Source organism: Microtus oregoni, unplaced genomic scaffold (assembly GCF_018167655.1).
Source record: "Microtus oregoni isolate MIOR12 unplaced genomic scaffold, Mior012 000004F_ref0000308, whole genome shotgun sequence".
Lineage (NCBI taxonomy): Eukaryota > Metazoa > Chordata > Mammalia > Rodentia > Cricetidae > Microtus > Microtus oregoni.
This window is the reverse complement of record NW_024543063.1, coordinates 5,936,020-5,958,168: the sequence shown is the minus strand read 5'-3', so window position 1 is coordinate 5,958,168 and position 22,149 is coordinate 5,936,020.

Here is a 22,149-nt window from a genome sequence, read left to right as displayed (position 1 = left end):
TAAGAAAGTTCCTTGCATTTGATAATGGTATGTCAGTTATGTTAGGCCTTAGCCAAAGTTGGTTGACTCAACATTGCAAACGAGACTTTGGGTGATTGCCCAGGTAGTCAGTTGTCTCTATCATTTGTTGCACATTTTGGATATCTCTTGTTTGTTAAGTAACATTTATTCCCTTCTCAGATCTTTTATAGAGTTGAAGATTATATAATTGTAGTTACTCTCTACATTATTTAGACTCCTTGAGCTAGAATGTTTAGCAAAACTTTTGTTCTCAATATTGTTTGTTATATTTATTATTTGTTATTATTGTTTATAGTTGTATTTGGTTTAGTTCTGTCTTATTTACACAAAAGAGGGAGATGTAGGGTTAAGCCCTGCCCTCTGGGGGCGGGTTTGCCTGGGGCTAATGTTTACCTATAAATTGGCCAACCTTCCCTTCTGCTTCCTGTTCTCCGGGGGAACTGTGGTACTGTAAGTCTATTTCTTCATTAAAGCTGTATACATTCTTTACAATCTGTCTGCATTCATTTACGCCGCTACATCTTTACCTACTTTTGTATTACCATTCTTACTTCTGTATATCTTACTGCTTCTCTGTCTCTGTTTGTCTGGCATCTGCCTGGCTTCTTGCCCTGGGCATGTCCTTCGTTCTCTCCCTCCGTCTCTTCTCTTTCTAGATATTCATTCGTTCTTTCTAGATATCTCCTATTGTCTCAGCCCACCAGCCCTGCCTATCCTTTCTCCTGCCTAGTTATTGGCCATTCAGCTCATTAGATTAATCAGGTGCCTTAGGCAGGCAAGGTGAAAGAGTCAACCCAGCTTGACATAATTAAATGCAGCACAAACAAATGTAACACCCCTTTGCCTGGTTAACAGTGTTACAACAGCCTCAGCTGTTCTCCGTGATGCCTCCAATCTTACATCTTTACATTCCAAACCAGCACCTTGCAGATGACACAACACTGCTGGGGGCTGCTGCCAGCCTGAGATGCAGCCTGGCTCCATTGGACCACAGCTGTACCAGCTGTGCTGACCTGAGGAAAGGCTTTCCTCTTGCCCCACTGCAGGGCAGGAGGCATCTCTGCCATGGTGCTGATCTGTCAGTTACAGCTGCTGCTTCAGCACCAGCCGGAACATCATCCTGCCTTGCTATTTCCTCTGTCAACAAACCAGTTAGTTATCTTTAGGATCTGCCTCTTTCAGGTTGTCAGGACACAGGCAGAATGAATTCAGATCCTTGACCAAAATGCCACACAGACGGCCCCTATCCAGTTACTGTTGAGATCTGTGTTCCCACTGAGACCCTAAGCCAGACCTCTGCTGTTCATGTTTCTTTCAACCTTGCAGTCTTCCAAGCTACCCCAGAGCTACCCACTGAGGTGCGCTTCCAGCATTCAATCATTTGTCCAATCTAATGTGCCATACACTTCCACATTCTTCCCCTGGACGGCTGCAAAGGCCATGTGGTCAGGGCACAGCTACGACTCTTCTTAGTACCAATTTCTGCATTAGTTTTATTCTGTTGCTTAAAAAAAATTCCCTGACAGACAGTTTATGAGAGAAACAGTCTATTTTAGCTCACAATGCAAAGGTAGAGTTCATCATTACAGGGAGGTACAGGCAGTAACCTGAAGCAGCTGGCCAAAACCAGTCAAGAAGGGAGAGAATGAATTGGCAAAACCGCAGTCAAGAGTAAGAGAATGAATTAACAGAAGTTTAATATTCAGCTAGCTTTCTCTACCCACACAGTCTGGGGCCCAATGCAAAAGAAATGGTGCCACCCATTTTCAGGCAGTGTCTCCCACATCAAGTAAGGCAATCAAGACAGTCCCCCACAGGCCAGCCTGATCTAGATAGCTGAGATTCTTCTCGGGAGATTCTATGTTGAGTTGACAGCTCTAACCACAGACAGATGGCTGGGTTTCCTTCTGACATAAAAGACTGATAGTAGAGATGTTGCTGAGTATGAGGCCTCTGCTCCTGGGCTGAAGCACCCAAAGGCCAACTCACAAGTGTTGGAGCAGCTGAGTCTGTGTCCTGTTTAAAGCCGCTGGCCCTCAAGTCATGCAGTTGCAAGAGCCATGGTCAAGAGCGCTCTACAAAGATGACCCATTTGCTCATCCTGAGCGGTTACCCCAGCTGGACAGCCTTCTCAAAGCCTGTGGGATTGGGCTTCCTCTAGGAGGATGGTGAGACAGAATGGGCACTCGAAAGGGATAACCTGCAAAGTGGTCCTGCCAGACTCCTGATAGTGAGAGCCTATGCTCAGAATTTCCCTGGAATTCTGTGCTGGGGGGGGGCAGTGGGTATGCCTATAAGCCAGGGGTAGAATTTAGAAAAGCTGCAAATGAGCACATGGTTTTAATCCCAGCACTCAGGAGGGCAGAGGCAGGCGGATCTCTGTGAGTTCAAGGCCAGCCTGGTCTACAAGAGCTAGTTCCAGAACAGGCTCCAAAAAACTACAGAGAAACTCTGTCTCAAACAAAAACAAAAACAAAACTGCATGTGGACACGAGGCCAGTACAGTGCTAAATGAAACACTGATGGGGACAGTAGGACATGGACATGGCCAAGACACAGTGGACTCTGGTCATATTCACCTCTCAGTTCCAAAGAGGAGGGAATACAACAGGAAAGTAAATGCTTAGAATTCCTGGCCCAGAATATTCCATACTGATCTGGAAGTCCAGACACACACCCCACAGGGTAAATGCAAAGATGTCTACACCAGGAAACACCAACTCCAGAAGAGCAAAGACAGCATATTAAAAAAAAATGCAGCAGCCAAAGTTGGGGCATTATCCTGAGAACAGTGGCAGAAAACTAGGTAGATGATGCAGTAGTATTTGTAGAGTTGAAGGGTATAAATCCTGGCCATTATTTTATTCTCTCTGTTGTTGCATTTAAATGATGGGAAAAGACACACCAGAAATCAGGTGCCACTTTGGTCATGTTAAGAATAGAGCAGGGAGTGGTGGTTCATGGGTTAGCCCAGCCCTTGGGAGGAGGATGCAGGAGGAGCTCCAGTATGCCTTAGCTTCATTCCTGTTGCTATGATAAAAGAGTTTAACCAAAAGCAACTTCAGAGGAAAGGTTGGTTTTAACTGTCAGTTAACTGTCAATTTCGCACAACCTAGAATCACCCAGAAAGAGTTCCAGCCAAGGAATTATCTAGTGTAACTTACAATTCTAGGTTGCAGGCTGTCACTGCAGGGATGTCATAGAGGTAGGAGACGGAGACTACTAGTCATCATATCCACAATGAGAAGGGAGAAATGAATGCGCCCATGCTGTCTCCTTGCTCACTAACCAGCTTTCTTTGTTCTTACAGAGTTCAGGCCTAGGAAATGGTGCTACTCACAATGGGTTGGATCTTCCTATTGACAGACATTTCTCTCCTGCCTAGTCCTGCAGCTTTTCAGTCCCAAAGAAACACACAGATGCCTACATTAATCATAAACTTGTTGGCCTATTAGCTCAAGCTTTCTTATTAACTCTTACATCGTACATTAACTCATTATTCTTGTCTGTGTTAGCCACATGGCTTGGTACCTTTTATCAGTGAGGCATTCTCATCTTGCCTCCTCTGTGTCTGGCTGACAACTGTAGTCTGAGCCTTTTCTCTTCCCAGAATTCTCCTGTTCTGGTCACCCCATCTATACTTCCTGCCTGGCTCCTGGCCAATCAGCATTTATTAAACCAATATAACTGACAAATCTTTACAGGGTATAAGACCATTGTCCCATAGCATCTCCCTATATCAATTAGTAATTAATGGTGATAGTGATTCCTCCAGAGTCAGTTGCTTACTAAAAAGATGCCCAGATACATCCAGAAGAAATAGCCAAATACAGAAGATATGCAAATTACAACACAGAAACAGACACACAAACGTGAAAAAGAAAGACAAACATGATACGTCCAAGAGATCACAATTCTTCCATCAATGAATCTGGTGATACTGGAATGGTTGAAGTGCAGGAAAGGGATTCAGCTTCTAAAAATACAGCTTCAATGGGGAAAATAAGGGAGTCAAGACAGAGACATGAACCCAGCAGCATGGGAGAGAAAGTCAGTGAGAAACAGCTTGAAAAACACCAGCCAGAAATGTTGAGAAGAAAATTTTATTAAAGAGCAGGGCAAACCAGCACTGATGGATATGATTAAGGAAAATAAATACCAGAGGTGAGAGACAGGATTGAGTAAGTGCAACTTACTCAAATAAAGCGACATCCAAGAACCGTAATACAGGATCAAGAGACCAAACTTGCAGATGTCTTAAATACATTCTGGCCATTTGTATTTCTTTTAAGAACTGACAAATTCATTGTCCCAATTGTTGATTGGATTTGTTTCATTAATCTTTCAGAAATAAATATCTCCCCCATCCGGCATGTAGAGACAGAGAGATCTCCCCTGTTCGGTGCGTAGAGATAGAGAGCTGCCCCAGCATGTAGATACAAAGAGACCTCCCTGTCCAGGGTCTGTTCCCTTGGTAGCTGTCTCTTTACTCACTCTGATGACTCTTTGCTACACGACCTTTTTTTTTTATTTGCTCTAATCTGTTTGTCAGTTCTTGCTACTATTTTCTGAGATGCTGGGAGTTTCTTAGAAAGCCATTGCCTATGCCTACAGCTTTAAGCTCCTGAACCCACAGTTTTTAACTGCAAGTTTCAATTCCTCTTTCTTCATAATTAATAGTTGACAGAAAATCAGCAAGACGCAGCGGGCCTGAGCAACTGAGCACTCAGGGCCATGAAGAAAGTGTCCATCCACATACAAGGCTTAAAGTGACAAACCATAGTGTTCCATGATCACAACAGGTCAAATTAGGAACCGGTGGCAGTAAGTGTGGAGACTCTCCACCAATTCAGTGATTTTGAACTGTGCTGTTAAGAAGGAATCAGAAAGGAAATGAATGAAAGACAATCAAAGCATACTAATGTATCTATGGAATCATAGTTCCACTCAGAGCTAGCTTTGTGTTTTTGTGTTTAAATAAGGCACTTAAGCGTCCACCTCAATAATTTAGAAACAGAGCAAATTAAGGCTCACATAAGCAGATAATGAAAAATCAAAATGCCTGAGATAGAACCCACACAGTGATAGATAAAATTAGTGAAGCCAAAAGCTTCTTCTTTAAAAGGAGTTGGAGCTCCTCAGAGAAAAAGCTGACGCCAGCTCCGGTGGTAGAGAACAGCTTGGGACATTGTGAACGTGTTACACCAGAAAGTGAAGAGGAGGTCAAAGAACAGGAGACCTTCCAAAGGGCCAGGAGCCAGAATCACAGCAATAAATAATGCCTGTTAAAAAGTACAAGCTAATAAAGAAGCCACAGTTCCGTCCTGATACATCAAACAGCAGGAGCCAAGGACCGGTCCAGCTCAGATGTGGAGGGAATGATACACGTGGAACGTCTCCATTTGGAAACAGCTGTGGCCTGGATGCTCCGTCCTCCTCAGAGGCCCCTGGACTGAGGCTTGACCCCAGGCTGTGCAGGGTCATGAACTCCAGGAGGTGGGGCCTCGTGGAAGCTCATTAGGGCATGGAGGGCTAATGGAAGTACTTGTCTAAAACCTCCTGGGCCTCGTGAGATCCCCCTAAGTCATGCCAAGAGCCAGCTGTCTTTCTGTCCGGTATGTGAGGGGGCGCCCACACCCCCCCTGACACCGTGCTCTGCCACCTCCTTCACCTGCAGAGCCACAGACTTGGAAGTTCAGACACAGAGAGCTGAGCAAACTCCTGATGGAGTTATATACCTTCAGCTGGTCACAATGGAGAAGCTGTTAAAAGGGATGGAGGTGAGACTCTGCTGTGGAGATGCGCAAAAGGGTGGAGGTGAGGGAGGCTCAGTTGCAGAGATGCGCGAGAGGATGGAGGTGAGGGAGGCTGAGCTGCCGAGATGCACGAGAGGATGGAGGTGAGGGAGGCTCAGCTGCGGAGACGCACGAGCGGATGGAAGCCTGGGAACTGGGAGTTTTTCCAAGCCCAAACCTCATCCACACAGGCATCCCCACATACACATACACAAGCGCTAGAGAGGCTGAGACTGGCAACCCTGTCGTCAGCAGCCTGGTCAGGTCACCTTTAAGGTTGGCACACGGGCAACACACGGAATTTGTGGCGAGTGTAAACTACATGTTAATGACAGAGACACACAAGACAGACCCAGGATGGAGGACATGTTGCGAAGTCACCGTCCTGTCCTCGGATTTGTCAGTGAGAGATGAAGACGGATCAGAAACAGCCCCAGTTAGAATGAAACCCAGATGCTCAGCGACTGGAAAGGCAAAGCCATGGCACGTTCCTGGGATATAGGTGAGATCTGGGTAGACACTGCAGATTAGATCCACAGCAAAAACACAGCCTGTGAGCCTGCATCAGGCTGTCCAGTGTTTCACAAATAACGTTTTTTGGAATGTAGCCACACCCATTCATTCATGTGCTGGCTGTGGCCGAGTTCTCAACTGCAAAACTCAAGACATGTGACAGAGCACGCACCCTGCTAAGGCTGAAATATTTGCCACCAGGACCCTACATTGAAATGTTTTTCAGTCCTTGGGTTGGGTTATTTTTCATCAAGAATAACTTTGCAGATTTGATTGATTTTACTGTGGTTCCAATAGAGAATACTTTTCCCTTGAGAAGGTAAACATTTAGAGGAGGATATGAGTGTACACCACACACACACACACACACACACACACACACTCATTTGCTGAATATCAGTGATAAATACTTGTGATGTCTAAATCAAAATCAACTTAAAATAGAAGAAAGACCTTAATATAGAACCCCAAACACTGAAACTTCTAGAAGGAAACACAGTTAAGCAGTTCAAGATACCGTAACAGGCAGTCATTCCCTGAGAAAGCCAGAGGTCAACCTGGGGTCTCATTCTTTAGGAAACTATCCACCTTGATTTTTTGTTTGTCTGTTTTTTGTTTGTTTTTGTTTTGAGACAGTGTTTCTCTGTAGCTTTGGAGCCTGTCCTGGAACTAGCTCTTGTAGACCAGTGTGGCCTCAAACTCACAGAAATCCACCTGCCTCTGCCCTCCCTTGTGCTGGGATTAAAGGCATGAGCCACCACCACCCAGCCACTTTGATTTTTGAGACAGTGTTTCTTCCTAACCTGGAACTGGCTAACCAGCAAGCCCCTGCCTCCACTTTCCCTATGCTGGGATCTCACATGCACACCACCACAAGGGCTCTGGAGTCCAAACTCGGGTTCCCAGTTCAGTAGCCAATGGCTCAGGAAATCTGAATAGATAGGTGGGGCTGTAACAAATTACAAATCATGGGCACTGCCTTTTGCAGTAGTATCTCTGTCCCATGTGATGGTGGCACTATCTGTCCCAGACTGGCAGTCTGGTGTGGGAATGGGGAGGACACTGCAGCTCAGGGAGCAGCTCAGTAAGACCCTTTCCTCCGAGATGAAAAGCATCAACCAGACAAACCACACTGCGTGTGGAGCTGGGTCCCCAACAACCAGAATGGGGATGATGGCAAAGCCCCGTAGGATTCCCTTCCCATAATCCCCAGGCTCTGTTTATGAGGGTTTTGCATTTTTCTCATATTAAAAGAACACTCCTTGTTCTCTGGTTGAACTCTGAGTGACTACTCACCACTGATAAGGGGGCAGCTGTGAACTCAGTTTGTTCCCTGAGAGCCCAGCAACAGTCAGATAGGCTATTCACAAAATCACCCAGCTCAATGTCTTCCAAGGCCAGATAAATAATATCTAACACATGTCATAAACGGATGGGGAAGAGTTGTTTTCAAATACTGAACTGACTGTCCGGTGAAAGAATTCTGCTAATTGTTCAGAAGGCAAAATTGAGCAAAAGGCAGACTTAAGCTTAACACCACGAAGAGCTTTCTAACTGTCTAGACTCCTGCTTTCTAATGCCTGGAGGCCAACATCACCTATGATTTTAAGTTCTATAGAAGACATAGTAAGATTTCGTTCTACACCCTGAGGAGCCTATGTGACTAGTGCCTGTGAGTGACCAATGGGGCCTATGGCGAGATGCTATCAGTCAGAATCACTGAAACTAAGCTCAGTTTCCAGATGAGCTGTTGTGAATAATGCTCACAGACTGACTATAGTACAGGTCCTCCCCCTGCCCTCCCAACTTTCTCTCCACTTTCTGTACCAAAAGCAGAAAGGACAGACGCTGGAAGGACAGGTTCAGTTGGTAAAGTGCTTGCTGTGTAAGCTTGGGGACCTGTGTCTGGTCTCCAGAGCCCATGTAAAATGCTAAGCATAATAGTGTGCACTTGTAAACCCAGGGCAGGGGAAGTGGAGGCAGGTGGATCTCTGGGGCTTTCTGATTGGCCAGTTCTGGGCCAGTAAGAAATTCTGTCTCAAGAATGACATCCCAGGTTGACCTCTAGCTTCCTTGTGTACACACACACACACACACACACACACACACACACACACGGGTGGGGTGGGAGGGGAGAGAGAGAGGCATTTCTCTGAGCCAAACAGCTGGCATCTTCATCATATCAGCTGGGCTTGCTTGCCAGACAACACCATGGTAGACCTTCTGGACTTTAGATGTTCCCATCACAGAAAGAGGTGATGGGGGAGTCCTTGGACCATCAACTGAAGTTCCAACTGCAACATTCCTGTCCTTCCCATCCATCTGTAGGTAATTCTGCTCTAACTGCACATGCCCGCTTCGTCTCAAGAGGCGCTAGAGTGCTGACTGCGGATGGTACACCAGAAGGGCAAGCATTTATGAACCTGTGGAGAAGCCATCTGTGCTGGCTGAACTTCCCAGTATGATGGCTTTGAAATTACCCGCATTCCTGGCAGCAACCCCTCGCCCATGCTCTGTAAGTCTAATGAACACATTGGTTCTCCAAGTTGGACTTTAGACTTGGTGGAATTGTTCATTGGTTTGTTACTGGGGTCTTAGAGAGGGTAGATGTTTATTTACTTCTCCCCAGGGAAGGAATTCTCACTGCACACACACACACACACACACACACACACACACACACGAGAACAGAACACTACACAAGAACTCTTACTACTGAATGTCTTCATTAGCAACTTGACTAAAATATAGAATCATTTTCCTGGTTTGTTTTATGTGAAAACTTGACACAAGCTAGAGTCATCAGAGAAAGGAGCCTCAGGTGAAGAAATGTCTCAATGACATCCAGCTGTAAGGCATTTTCTCATTCAGTGAACAATGGGGGAGGGTCCAGCACATTGTGGGTGGTGCCATCCCTGGGCTGCTTGTCCTGGGTTTTATAAGAATGTGGCCTGAGCAAGCCATGGGAAGCAAGCCAATAAGCAACCCCCCCCTTGGTCTCTGAATCAGCTCCTGCCTCTGGGATCCTGCCCAGTTTGAGTTCCTGTCCTGACTTCTTTCAGTGTTGAACAGCAATGCTGAAGTGTGAGCCAAATAAACTCTTTCCTCTGAAACTTGCTTTTTGGTCATGGTGTTTCGTCACAACAATAGGACTCCTAAGTAAGACAATCATCTAAGAGAATGGTTCTGAGTGTCTGTGAGGATGTTTCCGGAGATATTTAACTGAGGGTGGAAGACACATCCCGAATTTGCACAGCATAATGCCGTGGGCTGGGTCCAAGGCTGCATAAAACTTTAAAAGGAGAAAATGGGCTGAGCACCAGATCAGCATCCCTTCCCCCTCCACCACTTTGTTCAGGGACTACAGATGCCCAGTGTGGTAGCTGCCAGGATGAACCGCAACTCAACCTGTGAGCCGAAGCAAACTCTTCTTTAAGTTGATTTCCCAGGGGTTTTTATCACAGGAATGAGAAAAGTGACCAATACAGAACATTAGTACCAGGAGTGGGGCCATTGCTATGACAAACCTGACCATTGGGCTGGTAACCCTTTAGAGCTAGCTTATGGGGAGAATGGGGTTGGGTTTGGAGCCACATGCTGGAGACACCCCAGGATGCTTCAAACCCAGAACGGCCAATGGACCATTCTGACAGGAATGGGAAAGACCAGGACATCAACAGAGAGGCAGAGAGTAAAAAGTGTGCTCGTGAAGTTTCAGAGTGGAACAAGGACTTCATCAGGAATTGGGCAAGAAGTCACCTGTGCCGTTTTCCCGCCTAAAGTTCGAAAGTGTGGGTGTAGTGTAACACTCAAGCAAAGGACAAAGTTGTTTGACAAACAAGACTGAGAGACAGCAAACCATCCAGCCTGCAGCATGCTTGTTACTCAATGCTCTTATCTAGATTTACAATGAGAGAAAAAGAAATTAAACAACAATAAAAAAATAGGTCCCTTGGTAAAGAAAGTGAGTTTAAAGTCATGGAAAAGCCTCAGCAAGGAAAAGCAGCTTCAATTGTTGACGCGGAACTTAAGAGGAACTTCTTTATCTTCACGGGGAGAAAAGAGGGCAAGATTCCAACCATCAAAGCCCATAATTGTGAACTATTCCTTAATAGTATGAATATATGTCACTGTGATTGGGTTAATAAAGAGCTGACTGCCCAATAGCTGAACAGGTAGAGGTTAGGGGGACTTGCAGACAAAGAGCATGTGAAGAAGAAGGGAGGAGTCTGAGAATCTCGAGGAGATGGAGAGGAGATGAACTTGCCTTACTGAGAAGAGGTACACCAAGCCACGTGGCAGGATGCAGATAAGGATTAAGGGTTAATTTGAAATGTAAGTTAGCAGTTGGGTGGTGGTGGCACATGTGTTTAATCCCAGCACTCAAGAAGCAGAGGTAGGCGGATCTCTGTGAGTTTGAGGCCAGCCTGGTTTACAAGAGCTAGTTCCAGGACAAGCTCCAAAGCTACAAAGAAACCCTGTCTCGAAAAACAAAATAAATAGATAAATAAAAAAAAAACAAACAAACAGAAGTTAGCTAGTCACAAACCAGAGCTATTTATAAATAATAATAAGTCTCTGTGTGATTACTTGGGAACTGACTGCCAGCCAGGACAGAAAAGTCCACCTACATGCAACCTGCAAAAATGCAAATTTGAGAGGAGAGAGGTTTAACTGAGAAGGCTGCTGAGGGGCAGCCGTGCTTGAAAACAACCACTTAGAGAAAGTGGTTTCCAGCTCAGGCTGCCAGAGCACACCATGGCTGGAGCTATGGCAGAAAACAGGCAGAATGCCCCTTAACTGCGCCGAATCCAGCAGCAGTAACCACATGGTTTTGCAAGCATGAACACACAAGTGTTATAGGATTATAGATGCTTGCACCATAGTTCCAGAAAGCTGCTGAGGTCAGTCAGTATGTGGCAGGGTCAGAATCCCTACAAAAAACAAAGCCCTAGGAGCCGTTGCATAGTGCTACAGAGGTGAAGCCTAAGTTACCACGGGTTTATGTCTGTCCTGCTGGATTTCTATATTGTTTGGGTCTGATTTGTCTTTGCGCCTTTCCCCAGCAGTATTTATTCAGTGCCATCATATAATGGAAGTATGTAACTCATGTTTTGATTTTATAGATCAGAGTTTAGTGAATATCTTGATTCTTAGAAGAGACTTTGACTCTGTCCTTTTGAACTATAGCAGAACTGTTAAAACTCTGCAGACTGAGGTGGCGCTATTAGGAGGTGTGGCCTTGCTGGAGGAAGTGTGTCACTGGGGTGGACTTGAAGGTGTCAGATGCTCAAGCCATGCTCAGTATCACTCTTTCCCTGCTGCCTGCGGATCCAGATGTAGAATTATCAGCTATCTCTCCAACACCATGTTTGCCTGCATACCACCGTGCTTCCCACCACGATGATAATGGACTAAACCTCTGAGACAGTAAGCCAGCCCCAATTAGATGTCTCTTCACAGTGGTGGAACCCTAACTAAGACACAGACATTGACACTGGTTGAAATAAAAACATTTTTCATTATGAGAAAACCATAAATCTTTGATGAGGAGGAAGAAAATGTTATGACCAAAAATGATTGTTTTGGTATCAAATTAATAAGGGGTAGACTTTTTTATTTTGAGGCAGCTTCTGTAACTGTTCTGGCTGCTCTGGAATTTGCTCTGCAGGCTGCCTTGAAACTTAACAGAGTTCTGCCTGCCTCCGCCTCCCAAGTGCTAGGACTAAAGGCGTTCACCACCACACACCTGACTTACAGGGAAGCCTTTCGGTGATTGATCTTCATTCTCAACTTGACAAAGATTTAGAATCACTGAGGGGACACATTTCTGAGTGGGTCCGTGAGTGTTTCCAGAAAGGGTTAATCAGACCCAATAACATATTGAGGTGTGGGGGCATCATTAGCATTTTTCTCTCCACGATCTCTGACTTTGGATGCAGTGTGACCAGGTGACACACCTGCCTTTGCCCTGGCGTGTTGCCTCAAACTGTGAGCCAAACTAATCCTTTCTTTCTGTGAGTTGTTCTGCTTTGGGTCATCACCGTCACAGCGGTGAGAAAAGTAAGTCCTGTCCCGAGCATTCCTCTGCATTAAGACCGGCCATGCATTCATGGGAGTCTCACAGATTGGGGCCGGGCAGTGGGAAGGGAACTAGCTATCGAAAGAGAACAAAGCAAGGGCACCTAGGGACGCACCTGGAGCAGCTCATCAGCCTTGCTAAGTCACCCCATTTGGCACATACTATCCCTGTGTCCCCATTTATTTGGAAAATCCTGAGAGCACTGCAGTATGAGGAGGTTGGGTGTTTGCCTTGTCAAAGGCATTGATAACCTTCGGTAATGTAATTTAATCACCTTCTGGTGGCCAAATGAAGATCTAAATTTCCTCTGAACATATAGTGCTTTAAAAGGGAAGCTCTCACAGCACCGTGGAAGTGGTTGTGTACTTTTATTTAAATACCTACAGACAAACTAAAGTTAGTGAAGAAATGTTCCCAGTGGAAATGATCGACAGCCTTCTCCCAGATGAATTGAGGTATTGAGAAGCAAGCGGGGTTTGATTTTGTTCCTGACATTTCTTCAAGGAATGAGTGGGTCTTAGTGAAGAGGCCATGTGCAGTCACCACCCCTTCCCCGGACCAGAGCACATGCATCCCAGGTCAAGCTGTGACTTCTCTCCTGGGTGGAGTTGTAGAAAAACCCTTCAGAGAGAGAAAAGAGGAACCAGACATTTTTCCACGTGTGAATCCCATGATGGGGAGCGATTGCCAAGACCAGTCTGGACTTCATTATTTTCTCCCAGTCATGTGCCTGAGCACAGTCTCCAAGAAGAGCAATTCAGGACACTGAGAAAAATGCCTGGTTATGGCTAAGGTGATAAGGACCCATCCACGGTGTCCTGTGTCTGCTACAGAACTCGGTGGAAAAGCTAGATTAGGTTTCTTGTGAGGATGGAATCAAGGGCAAAGGAATAGGTCAGGGAATCCAGTCCACTGCCAACCTCACTCACACATACCGGCCGCCTCTTCATAGAATCCTGGCTTCGGTTAGACATCATTCAGGATTTTCCACCCTTTTCACAGGTAACCTGGGAGGAAATATAGGAACGCAGTGCTCTGTGGTCGGTCTTGCCTATTTTTGCACACTTTTGGAGTTATTTTCCGTTGTTGACATGATGACACCCTTGGGTGCTGTGCCTGCTATGAGGTAAGGCTGCTGTTGTCTGTGCAGGGAAGCTTTGCTCCTCTCCCACCTTCCCCCTCCTCCAGGTTTCAGAAGGGCTTGGATAAGGAAGACAGCCCTGCATGCTGCTGAGGCTATCTAGAAAGCACGGTATCCTCAGCATGTAGGTAACAGGGCCCACACTGGATTCTGGGGCCCTCTTGCAGTCTGTGAACTTAGAAGAGGCAATCTAAACATATATTACAATTTAAAATGATAAAACACACATGTCTTGTTTAAAATATCCCAGTCAGTTTATGGCTGGCATGAAGGAGCTCCAGCTGGGTGTCAATGGCAAGTCCCTCACTGTGGAGAAGTGCAGGGACCTCAGCTGGTTCGGCCCACCATTCTCTTCAGGACATGTTGGCCTTCACAGCCAAAGGATGTGGCCCATCCTTGATAGCAGCCTAGGCTAGCACAGCCCCCTGTTGTCTGTCCACAGAACATTGACTCTAAGCACTGTGTTCCACATTTTGTCCAAAGTCCTGGTAGGAAAAAAGATTGTCATGGGAAGTTTCTATAGCACTGATTCTCCAAGTGTGTCCTGACTCTGAGCTGGATGTTGCTCAGAAGCCTCAGACCTACTGAGTCAAAACTTGCATTCACCAAGACCCAGCTGAGTATCAAGCCCCATGAAACTTGAAGCCTAGTGTGGTTGTTTTCGGGGTTTGCTACCTCTCCACTATAGATCTGTGTTTATCTGGGGGGGGGGGCTGTACCCCATAGCAGAAAGTATGAGAAGGTGCCTTAGGATATTGAACTATATTTTTCTGTTAAAATATAGAGAAAGATATCTCCCACATTACCAACCAATGTTTTAAAATAAGGAATCCTCTTCCTTGCCATGAGAAATCCCTCAGGTCTCTGTGTCTGGAGATTTGTCTTGTGGATCCCAGCTGCGTCTCCAGTTGTTGTTTCTGGCATTTTCTCCAGGGCATAAAGAGCCAAATGTAGAATCCAGCAGGTGTTCACAAGAATACTCTTCATTTCTTTTGATGTATGCACTTTTTCCTCCCTTTTATTTCCCCCTCCACACTGCCTTTGTGACTTTCTTTTTCAAAAATGTACTTCTGCAGATACCTTCCAGACCTTTGTTAGCACTGTAATGGTTTAAGTAAAATGCTGCAGGTCCCCTGAGAGGCACAGTGGCAGAAACACTGCAGGTCCCCAAGTGGTGGCAGTAGGCAGTGAGCCATGAGACCATGCCACAGGTCCCTGAGCAGTGGCAGGCAGTAGGCAGCAAGTCCCAAGACCATGGCAGGCCACAAAGGCAGCTGGGTCCCAGGAAGGAAGCCACAGGACAGGTGAAAGACCGAGATGAATAGGCACACCATGCAGAGTGAAGTTGAATATTTATTTAGTGGGTTATGGAAAGGAAGGGAAGAAGAGGAAGAGCAGAGAGAGAGAGAGAGAGAGAGAGAGAGGCAGAAAGAGAGAGAGAAACAGAGAGGGGGAAGGGGAGAAGTAGGGAGAAGGGAGAGACAGAAGCTGCCTCTTTGAGAGAGAGACAGACACAGAGAGACAGAGACACAGAGAGAGACAGAGATGGAAAGGAAGGGACTCAGGCTAGAAGCTGAAGATCAGCTTGAGTGAATGGGGGAGGGAGTGGGTGTGGTTTGATGGCTTTTCTCTTAAAGGGACAGGACAGACCATTACAAACACGAGAGGGGATACATTAATAAATCCATGCCACTGATGAAAGCTAGAAATCTTCTCTGATAGCAATGTGTCCATAGGTCTGCGATAGTTAATAATGACTCTGTCATCCAGGAGATGATGGATCTCTAGATGGGTCTGTAAGGGAGTTTCCAAACAGATACAACTGAGGAGGGAAGCTGCACCCTGGATGTGGGCAGCATTGTCCTCTGGGTCTGGATTGGGAGCTGAGACTGAGAAACAAGGAAGAAGTGCCCTGAGCTGAACCTGGCTCTCACCTCGCTGCCTCCTGATGTGGATGCAGTACGGCCAGCCACCTCATGCTCCTGCTGCCCCTGCCTTTCCATGGCAATGGACTGTGTCCCTCTTCAACTGTGAGCCAAACAAGCTTTTCCTCCCTTAAGTTCCTTGTTACTGGGGCAGGGGATGGGGGGGGTCTGTGATGAGCCCACAAGTATTATACAGTAAATGTACAGCTGACAGATCTATTAGATTAATTCATAGAAGTATGGACACCCCATATGGAGAACCCACTCAGCAGAGCTGCAGGAACACTTTTCTTTTGGATAAGTCACTGCCATTTCTGTGAAAGCACTGTGAAATCATGGCATTTCTCCCTTCAAAATGGGATTCATTCCTCAACAGTGTAACTTGCTCCTGCATGGGCAATGGAATGACCTAACAGGAAGCCTTAGCGCGGTATCATTCGCTCTTTGTTCTAACAGTCAAATTTACATAGAGTCAATCCCCCACAATTATGTTTGCTAACACGTAGCAAATTTTAAAAAGTGCCCTTTCCTACTGGGCTTGGATGAGTCCAGGATTCTGGGACATTTAGTAACTTTAATGGTTTAAAATGTCAGGTATTTCCCCTTGGATACTGGCTCTTCCTGGGTGGTGTCACCTGTTCCCGGAGCACTGCTTTGTCAGGTTCTACCTGCTTTTCTGTGATTCTGAAATGCATGTTGATATCATTGTTTTTGCCCATGGAATTTTTTAACCCTGTCTGTAAAACACTAAAAACCTAATGGAGATCACCCTTTCTTCTTCTCTCTGCTTCTTCACCCAAAGGACTAAGGAACATGTAGAGGTAACATGCTTGAGTTAATTCATTTACCCTCAGATCTTTGCCAGAGATGCCCTGCTCTTAACCTTGAGGGGGTGCTGAGGTTGGTACTCAAGGCCCCCATAGGGCATATGGAACATGTGGCTGTTGCGGAAAAAAATACCTGCTTCCAGATCCCGACCTGGGAGAGGGGCTTGGGGCAGGAGAGCTTCCCGAGTCTCATAGCACCAATGAAATTACCTGGCGGGGGCAGGAAGGAAACACGGAACAAGCAACAAACCTGCTTAGGAGTTTATTAGAGGGGGCATGTACAGGTCTGGGGAATCAGTGTGCAGAGGGAGAGAGAGAGAGAGAGAGAGAGAGAGAGAGAGAGAGAGAGAGAGAGAAGAGAGAAGAGAGAAGGGAGAAGGGAGAGACAGAAGCTGCTTCTTCGAGAGGGAGACAGATAAGTAAGAAACTCAGGCTGCAAGCAGGAAGGAAGATCTGCCTGCCTCAGCGGATGGGGGAGGGAGTGGGCGTGGCTTGTCTTCTAAGGAGACAGAACAGATCGTTACACTGTCTACTTAGCCTCTTGTTCTGGTCCTGCCATCACTCAGATGAAGGCCCTCCCTTCTTCTTCTCAGGGCACCGCCTTTGTCCACTGAAATCTCTGTTCCCAGGATGTTGTGCGTGCCACAATACCAACACACAAACCTCCCCAGTGATGCTTTTCCACTTGATCTGCTCAGCTATGCTCATGCATGAGGTTCTAGTGGGGTCGTATCTTCCTTCTTCAAAGGACCTGGCACCCATCCCTCTGGGATCTGTCAGTAGGAATGGGCTCCGAGGGTGGGGATTCACTCTCTTTCACAGGCTTCCACTAGGGGCCTGAAGGACCAGACAGACCCAAGATGCCTTCACTCTCTTGATCTGTAGGGGGCACCAGAGGTCCACAGGCAGATCACAAACTGCCCATTGGGTGTCCTTGACCCACCCTCCCCAGGCTACAAGCTGCCCCATTGCATGTTCCTGACCCCCACCCTCCCTCTTCCCTCCTTGTGAAGGATTCCTCTGCTTTTGCTTTCTGCTCCTGGCTCACTTCCCAACAGTCTCCTGCTGCCCAAGAAGGCACCTGAAACAAGGCCAGCCTGTTGAAGGTTGAACAAACAAGAAGCCTGTGACTCAAGCCGGGTGAGGCGGCCTCCACATGAAGCAGAACTGAGCCAAACCACACGAGCCTCCTTCTGGAGACCTGAGCTATGGGGGGATGACTGGAGGCTGGCACTTCTCACAGATGGGAAACTGGAGAGAAGAAACATGTGTGCTCTGTGGTCCGCATGAGGGCAAAACAGATGTCTGACTGTGGGAAAGCACATGCGTGTGTGCGTGTGTACGCGTGTGCGTGTGTACGTATATAATGTGTGTGTGTGTGTGTAAGTCAACATGCATGTGTGTATAAATGATTGAAGGAAATCTGTGTATATGTGTGTATGGGCTGCATTAATGTGTGGGGACGCTGACGTACCCCGGTTTTCCTCACCTTGTATTACCCTCTCTCAATTGCATCCTGCGGGAGAGGCTTGAAAAAAGGCTCCTTCCAATGACACCTGGTGATGTCACTTCTGCAGCCCTGGTTTACACCCTGGCCTGGTTCCACAGGCCACCTCAGTTGCCTCCTCCACCCGCCTGGCCCTCCTGGGCCTGGCCCTGAAGCTCCACAAGATCTTCTTCTGTGGGCCACACCTATTTGTTTACTTGGGCTGTCCTCTGTTACCTCAGGAGCTGTTTACAAAAGTCTCAAGTTCTGCTTTCAGCTGGGCACCGGGCTCGGCACTGCCCAGCTCTTGAGGACAAGGAACAGAGGCGGCAATGAGGGAGCTGGCTGCTCCTTGTTGACATTCTCATCCCCTGTGGTGAGCTGGGGACACAGCCTGTAAGAAGGGAGGTGCAGAAAGCCGGACAGATCAAGACAGAGCATGCGTGTGAGCTGAACGGGTAGTGCATAGCTACATCTGTGCAAGGGTTGGGGGGGAGGGGGCTATACAGGGCTTGCTCCTCTTCCTCCTTCCTCCCTCTCCTCGTTCCTCCTCCCCCATTTTTTCTCTTCCCTCTCCTTTTCTCCCTCTTCTTCCTCCTTTACAAGAGCCCATGCTCTGTGTTCTACACTTTCATATCTGACCCCCAGTCCCAGAGGTCAGAAACTTGACCCGTCCAGCTGGAAACAGCATGGCCAGGACTCTGCACTGCATCTGCCTAATTCTAGAACTCTTATTTCCTCAATTCCAAGTGGTCTCACAGATTTCTAAAGAGATTAAGGAAAAAAAAAAAACCAACTAATTCTGGTGACTTTCTCAGGAAGTCCATCTCTTCAGTGCTGGGTGGGGCCTGGGGGTGGTCTGAAGGCCTGGACAAAGGAAGCCGGTGTGTGAGGTGTCCTGCATGGTCCTCACCTGCCGGTGCAATTGCTAAGGAAAGCACCCTGGAGACTGGGCAAGTCTATCATAGGTGGGGGGCGCCACAAAGCTAAGCATCTTCCCTGACTTTGTCCTAAAGCAGCTCTCCTCACGAGGGTGGCTTTGTCCTCTGGGGGACAGTCAGCCATGCCTGAGGACATTGAGGCTGTCCCAGTTACCAGTGCAGGGAGCTTTTGGCATCAAGCAGGCAGGGACCAGTGATGGCAGTTGAACAGGCTATACTGCACTTCCTGGTCTCACCACAGAGAACTGGTCAGCTCAGAATATCCACAGAACAAGGCCTGTCTGCCTGGGGTTCCCTCAGGCTAAAAAATGGCTGCCTCCCTTCAGAGGATCCCTTAGCGTGGCCCCTGGTGGAGGCAGGACCTCCAGTCCATGGAGGCCCTCTCCAGGGATGGGAAGGAAAGGGGTGTGGGTGAGTAGGAAAGACAGGATTTCAGCTCAGCCACATGTGAGAGCCGCAGTGTCTGCTTCCTGGTGGGGCCCTGACTACCCCTCAGCCAAATCTTCACCCCACAGAGCCCCAAAGGTTTCCAGTAAACAGCAGGAAGAACCCACATGGAGGATTCCAAATCCTTGATCTAAGGCTTGCTGGCCAACCAATGGCTTTTCCAAGGCAGTGAAGCCAATTTATAAGCAAGGGTCTCGGCACATGTCCTCACCAACGCTTGATGCCATCTGGCTGGCTTCTTTTTTTAATTTTTATTTTATTTTATTTATTTATTTTTGTTTTTTTGAGACAGGGTTTCTCTGTAGCTTTGGAGCCTGTTCTGCAACTAGCTCTTGTAGACCAGGCTGGCCTCGAACTCACAGAGATCTGCCTGCCTCTGCCTCCTGAGTGCTGGGATTAAAGGCATGTACCACCACCGCCCACCCGGCCTTGCTTGCTTCTTAATGCTAGTCAAAAAATCCAGTACCACAGATTGTGCCTGGCCCCAGTTATTAAGGACACTGAGTGGCTTTGCAAATGGTTGTCGCTAAGAATTCTTTCTTGTAGAACATTTTGGGTTGTTTCCCCCATTTTGCTATTACTGAATTGTAGGAACCTTACCAATGCCCTAGAGACATGCTTCTCAACCTTCCCAGTGTTGCAGCCCTATGTTGTGGGGACTCCCAACCATAAACTTATTTTGGTTGTTACTTCGTAACTAATTTTGCTACTGCTATGAATCATGTAAATTCATGCTACTGTAAATATCGGATCTGCAACTCCCAAGGGAGTCACGACCCACAGGTTGAGAGCCACTGTTCTAGAGTCTTCTGTGAGACACTAGGAAGCTAAGTACAGTCGCTGACCTTGGCTTCCTTGGCTTCCTTGGCTTCCTCCCATGGTCCATTTTAATGATATAGTGTCTTTTCCTTGTGGCTCTGGTTTATTCCCAGGGGTTCGTGGATTCATTGACTCCACATCTCTTTTCCTTAGATTCTTCTTTTTCTAAAATAAAAAAAAGAGTTTTATTTTACTGCTTATGTATGTGGTTGTTTTGTGTACTACTTGCGGGCCTGGTACCTGTGGAGATCGGGGCGGGGGTGTGGGATCCCCTGGGACTAGACTTAGGAATGATAGTGAACCACATGGGTATTGAGAATTGAATCTGGGACTTGTGGAAGGGCAGCCAGAGCTCTCAACTGCTGAGCCATCTCCCCTGCTCCAGATTCTTTTATTTGCAATGTTTTTCCATTCTCAGAAAGGATATGATATACACTCTCCCTGTCAATTGCATCTTCTTGCACTTTGCCACTGCAAGAAAATAAAATTAAACCCATAACAGAGTTTAAACTAGAAAATCAGTTAGCTTCATGTTCTTTTTTACAAGTTCCACAGCCGTTGCCTGATTTCCAGTCTTCCTCACCATCTAATACCGCCTTTTCTTGGTGTCCTTTCTACACGTTACACTTTACCCTCACTTACAGCTCTTCACATGTGTACATGCATGTACACATTATAGGCTAGGATCTACACGTGAGAGAGAACTTGGATTTTTTTTTCTGAGTTTGGGTGGCCTTGGTTAATATTGTATTTTCTAGGTCCATCAGAAATTCCCACAACTGTTACGATTTTATTGTTCTTTTTAGCTAAATAGCATTGCATTTTATGTTGGTGCCATGTTTTCATGATCCCTTCCCCTGCTGATGGATATCTACAGTGGTTCCTGCTGTGTTGAGCAAGGTTCCAGAATGGCCAATCTAACTGTACAGAAGTTTACTAAGATATATAGAAGTGGGGGTTGGGTAAGTGTTTGAGGAACTGCTTTAATCTATCTGGGTGATACATTCATTTGCAAGTTCAGAGTAATAGAGTGATTTTGTAAATGTCTAATTTATTCTGAGTTCATAATTATTTTGCTCTTGGTATTTGCTCATAAACATACCTTAGAAATTTACTTTTGTTGCAGACCAGATCTGTGAAATAGTCATGAGAACGAAACAATGGATCTTCAAGTATCACTTGGCTATGCTGTCACATTTCTGAACATTGATTTCTTGTTTGAAGTTTGTTTCTGTTTCTTGAAACAGCTCTGCTTCCTATAGGCATTCTCCACCTAAGCAGAGTAACTGTTGGATTTCTTTGTGTCTTCAGATAGTAACAATCCTTCCATACTCTTTAGCAGAGGGAACTCAACCCAAAACAAAGGCACCCTTCCCCTTTCTTCTGTGGGTTTAATGTAATTTAACATGCTGGGCAGGATTTGAAGGTAATAGAAGGTCACGTGAGCTCGGGAAACCAGTGCTGACAGATTCTCTGCATTTACAGGGTGTCTGCCCACAACCAGCATAGGGCCAGTACTGAGCCTCTATCTCCTCGCCACGGACTTGGGAAAGGACACTTCAGCAAGAGCCACACAGCAGATTCTGTACACGGCCCACGACTGCCTTCCCACCTCCATCTGCATACAGTGATTGCAGACGGGAGCTTCGGCAGGACTGGGACACACCGCTAATGGAAGCTCTTCATTCTGTAGCCCCTGGAGCATGTGCATGGTGGGAAGGTCTTTCCAGATCCACTTAGCTTTCTGGCACCATTCATTAGTATAAATTGCCAGGAGAGAAGGCAGGTGGGTTCTTTTGCAAGCGGTCAGCTGTCATGGAGTATTTTCCCTAATTCCGTTGGATCACTTTAGAGGGAGTTTGGTGATGCAACAGATATATAAAACAGTGAAAGGTTGTGGTGACATCTTGGACAAGGAGCATTCACTAATGCTCTGGGATGGAGAGCATCTGCTGTCTTACGTGACTTTCAAAAGAAAGATTCTGAGATCCTGTGACTGACATCTAGACGGCTGACTATCGTCTCATTTACGATGAAGGCCATTGCCAATCGATGAGTTTGACTCACTAGCTCATTCTGAACTGTTGGCAATGTACATTTTATCTAAATGACCCAAACGGTGTTGGCTTAACAATCGCTGAAGCCGCAGCTG